The sequence below is a fragment of the Schistocerca nitens genome, chromosome 8, assembly GCF_023898315.1.
Source record: "Schistocerca nitens isolate TAMUIC-IGC-003100 chromosome 8, iqSchNite1.1, whole genome shotgun sequence".
Classification (NCBI taxonomy): domain Eukaryota; kingdom Metazoa; phylum Arthropoda; class Insecta; order Orthoptera; family Acrididae; genus Schistocerca; species Schistocerca nitens.
The window spans coordinates 273025259-273030690 of NC_064621.1; positions in this window are offsets into that span (position 1 = coordinate 273025259).

A 5432-nucleotide genomic window follows, 5' to 3' on the forward strand; every position below is an offset into this window, starting at 1 on the left:
AATGCCAGGTTGAGATTCTTGTTTAAAGTTCTTTACATAATAATCTATATTCAGAGATGTAAAAAATTTTGAAAATCAGAACAAAATTCCTCTGTGTTTGTAATTCAAGTCGTGAGTTTGTCTTCTTGAGAGTAGTATACCGAACAACGTAATTTCTCTACTATACTACACTAAAATTCTCTACTATACTATGAAGAAAGCATTGGTTATACACGTTTCTGGAGAAAGTAGCTGGCTGTTTGTCGATGAAGCAGCAACTTCTCGACGAAAGATGCAGCCTCATGTAAGATGATTACTCTGCCATGGAATCCGTCCATGTGTTAGCACAGCGTAATCAGTAAAAACTGAATGATATGTCGTCATGTGGATTTCATTAACGTATTCAGAAAAGAGCGATAGTTTCAAATAAAATTGGCCATATCTGTAGATTCATGCTACCGGTCCAATTTGCATTAATCCGAACGATCTATTAGATGCCATTGTTGTTGTTGTCGTTGTTGTTGTGGTATTCAGTCCTGAGACTGGTTTGATGCAGCTCCCAGTACCTACTGCAACCTGAACCCGCTTAGTGTATTCATCTCTTGGTCTCCCTCTACGATTTTATACCCTCCACGCTGCCCTCCAATGCTAAATTGGTGATCCCTTGATGCCTCAGAACATGTCCTACCAAGTCAAGTTGTGAAACAAACTCCTCTTCTCCACAATTCTATTCAATACCCACTCATTAGTTATGTGATCTACCCATCTAATCTTCAGCATTCTTCTCTAGCACCACATTTCGGAAGCTTCTATTCTCTTCTTGTCCAAACTATCTATCGTCCATGTTTCACTACCATACATGGCTACACTCCATACAAATACTTTCAGAAACGACTCCCTGACACTTAAATCAATACTCGATGTTAACAAATTTCTCTTCCACAGAAGCGCTTTCCTTGCCATTGCCAGTCTACATTTTATATCCTATCTACTTCGACCATCATTAATTACTTTCCTCCCTAAATAGCAAAACCCATTTACTACTTTAAGTGTCTCATTTTCTAATCTAATTCCCTCAGAATCCCCCGACTTCATTCCATTATCCTCGTTTTGCTTTTCTTGATATTCATCTTATATCCTCCTTTCAAGACACCGTCAATTCCGTTAAACTCCTCAACAGAATTACTAAGTCATAGGTGAACCTCGAAGTTTTTATTTCTTCTCCATGGATTTTAATACCTACTCCGAATATTTTTCGTTTTCTGCTTGCTCAATATATATATTGAATAACATCGGGGATAGGCTACAACCCTGTCTCACTCCCTTCCCATCCACTGCTCCCTTTTCATGACCCTCGACTCTCTTAACTGCCACCTGGTTTCTGTACAGATTGTAAATAGCCTGTCGCTCACTGAATTTTATCCCATCCACCTTCAGAATTTGGAAGAGAGTATTCCAGTCAACATGGTCAAAAGCTTTCTCTAAGTCTACAAATGCTAGAAACGTAGGTTTTCCTTTCCATAATCTATCTTCTAAGATAAGTCGTAGGCCAGTATTGCTTCACGTGTTCCAATATTTCTAAGGAATCTAAACTGATCTTCCCCGAGGTCCAATTTTACCAGTTTTTCCATTCGTCTGTAAAGAATTCGCGTTAATATTTTGCAGCTGTGACTTATGAAACTGATAGTTCGGTAATTTTCACATCTGTCAACACCTGCTTTCTTTGGGATTGGAATTATTATATTCTTCTTGAAGTCTGAGCGTATTTCGTCTGCCTCATACATCTTGTTCACCAGTTGGTAGAGTTTTGTCAGGACTGGCTCTCCCAAGGCTGACAGTAGTTCTAACGGAATGTTATCTACTCCCGGGGCCTTGTTTCGACTTAGATCTTACAGTGCTCTGTCAGACTCATCACGCAGTATCATATCTCCCATTTCATCTTCATCTACGTCCTCTTCCATTTCCATAATATTGTCCCAAAGTACATCGACCCTGTTTAGACCATCTATATACTCCTTCCACCTTTCTGCTTACCCTTCTTTGCTTAGAACTGTGTTACCATCAGAGCTCTTGATACACATACAAGTGGTTCTCGTTTCTCCAAAGGTCTCCTTAATTTTCCTGTAGGCAGTATCTATCTTACCCCTAGTGAGAAAAGCCTCTACATCCTTACATTTGTCCTCTACCCATCCCTGCTTAGCCATTTTGCACTTCCAGTCAATCTCATTTTTGAGACGTTTGTATTCCTTTTTGCCTGCTTCATTTACAGCATTTTTATATTTTCTCCTTTCATCAATCATATTCAATATTTCTTCTGTTACCCAAGGATTTCTGCTAGCCCTTTTAACCTACTTGATCCTCTGCTACCTTCACTACTTCATTCCTCAAAGCTACCCATTCTTCTTCTACTGTATATCTCTCCCCCATTCTTGTCAATTGTTCCCTTATGCTCTCCCTGAAACTCTGTACAGCTTCTGGTTTAGACAGTTCATCCAGTCCCATCTCCTTAAATTCCCACCTTTTTGCGGTTACTTCAGGTTTAATCTACAGTTCATAACCAATACATAGTGGTCAGAGTCCGCAACTGCCCCTGGAAATGTCTTACAATTTAAAACCTGGTTCCTAAATCTCTGTCTTATCATTATATAATCTATCTGATACCTTTTAGTATCTCCAGACTTCTTCCATGTACACAACCTTCTTTCATGATACTTGAACCAAGTGTTAGCTATGATTAAGTTACGCTCTGTGCAAAATTCTACCAGGCGACTTCCTCATTCATTCCTTACCCCCAATCCATATTTACCTACTACGTTTCCTTCTCTTCCTTTTCCTACTATCAAATTCCAGTCACCCATGTCTATTATATTTTCGTCTCCCTTCACCATCTGAATAATTTCTTTTACCTTATCATAAATTTCTTCGATTTCTTCATCATCTGCAGAACTAGTTGGCATATAAACTTCTACTACTGTAGAAGGCGTGGGCTTCGTATTTATCTTGGCCACAATAATGCGTTCACTATGCTGTTTGTAGTAGCTTACCCGCACTGCTATTTTTTATTCATTATTAAACGTACTCCTGCATTACCCCTATTTGATTTTGTATTTATAACCCTGTATTCACCTAACCCATAGTCTTGTTCCTCCTGCCACCCAACTTCACTAATTCCCACTATATCTAACTTTAACGTATCCATTTCCCTTTTTGAATTTTCTAACCTATCTGCTCGATTAGAAGATCTAACATTCCACGGTCCTATCCGTAAAACTCCAGTTTTCTTTCTCCTGATAACGACGTCGTCTTTGTAGTCCCCGCCGAGGGATCCGAATTGGGGACTACACTCCTGGAAATTGAAATAAGAACACCGTGAATTCATTGTCCCAGGAAGGGGAAACTTTATTGACACATTCCTGGGGTCAGATACATCACATGATCACACTGACAGAACCACAGGCACATAGACACAGGCAACAGAGCATGCACAATGTCGGCACTAGTACAGTGTATATCCACCTTTCGCAGCAATGCAGGCTGCTATTCTCCCATGGAGACGATCGTAGAGATGCTGGATGTAGTCCTGTGGAACGGCTTGCCATGCCATTTCCACCTGGCGCCTCAGTTGGACCAGCGTTCGTGCTGGACGTGCAGACCGCGTGAGACGACGCTTCATCCAGTCCCAAACATGCTCAATGGGGGACAGATCCGGAGATCTTGCTGGCCAGGGTAGTTGACTTACACCTTCTAGAGCACGTTGGGTGGCACGGGATACATGCGGACGTGCATTGTCCTGTTGGAACAGCAAGTTCCCTTGCCGGTCTAGGAATGGTAGAACGATGGGTTCGATGACGGTTTGGATGTACCGTGCACTATTCAGTGTCCCCTCGACGATCACCAGTGGTGTACGGCCAGTGTAGGAGATCGCTCCCCACACCATGATGCCGGGTGTTGGCCCTGTGTGCCTCGGTCGTATGCTGTCCTGATTGTGGCGCTCACCTGCACGGCGCCAAACACGCATACGACCATCATTGGCACCAAGGCAGAAGCGACTCTCATCGCTGAAGACGACACGTCTCCATTCGTCCCTCCATTCACGCCTGTCGCGACACCACTGGAGGCGGGCTGCACCATGTTGGGGCGTGAGCGGAAGACGGCCTAACGGTGTGCGGGACCGTAGCCCAGCATCATAGAGACGGTAGCGAATGGTCCTCGCCGATACCCCAGGAGCAACAGTGTCCCTAATTTGCTGGGAAGTGGCGGTGCGGTCCCCTACGGCACTGCGTAGGATCCTACGGTCTTGGCGTGCATCCGTGCGTCGCTGCGGTCCGGTCCCAGGTCGACGGGCACGTGCACCTTCCGCCAACCACTGGCGACAACATCGATGTACTGTGGAGACCTCACGCCCCACGTGTTGAGCAATTCGGCGGTACGTCCACCCGGCCTCCCGCATGCCCACTATACGCCCTCGCTCAAAGTCCGTCAACTGCACATACGGTTCACGTCCACGCTGTCGCGGCATGCTACCAGTGTTAAAGACTGCGATGGAGCTCCGTATGCCACGGCAAACTGGCTGACACTGACGGCGGCGGTGCACAAATGCTGCGCAGCCAGCGCCATTCGACGGCCTACACCGCGGTTCCTGGTGTGTCCGCTGTGCCGTGCGTGTGATCAGTGCTTGTACAGCCCTCTCGCAGTGTCCGGAGCAAGTATGGTGGGTCTGACACACCGGTGTCAATGTGTTCTTTTTTCCATTTCCAGGAGTGTATTTTACCTCCGGAGCATTTTACCCAAGAGGACGCCAACATCATTTAACCGTACAATAAAGCTGCATGCCCTAGGGGAAAAATTACGGCTGTAGTTTCCCCTTGCTTTCAGCCGTTCGCAGTACTATCGCAGCAAGTTCGTTTTGGTGAGTGTTACAAGGCCAGATCAGTCAATCATCCAGACTGTTGCCCCTGAAACTACTGAAAAGGCTGCTGCCCCTCTTCAGGAACCACACGTTTGTCTGGCCTCTCAACTGATACCCCTCCGTTGTGGTTGCACCTACGGTACGGCTGTCTGTATCGCTGAGGCACGCAGGGCTCCCCAGCAACGCCAAGGTTCATGGTTCATGGGGGCCATAGTACTTCGCAACAAGCAGTGGAGGTGTCGACGAAAATAACCACCAACATCTACCTTATGTATGTAATTCAGCTCATAGTGTTCAGACACTACTTACATAGATTCTAACAAATTATAGTAATGATTCTTTAGTATTAATGACTCAAACTTTCTTGAGATCAAGACTTCCGCAATTACTGCATAAAAATGCTTTGATTGTATAAAGACTCTCTCAGTTCGCCGACGTCCCGCATGTAAGTGTTCGCTGTATTCCAGCGGGCTGTTAACGCTGGTAATTCACAGAATAATGCTGCGATTGTAAGAGCGCTGGGATTACTCGCTGGCGTTTCTTT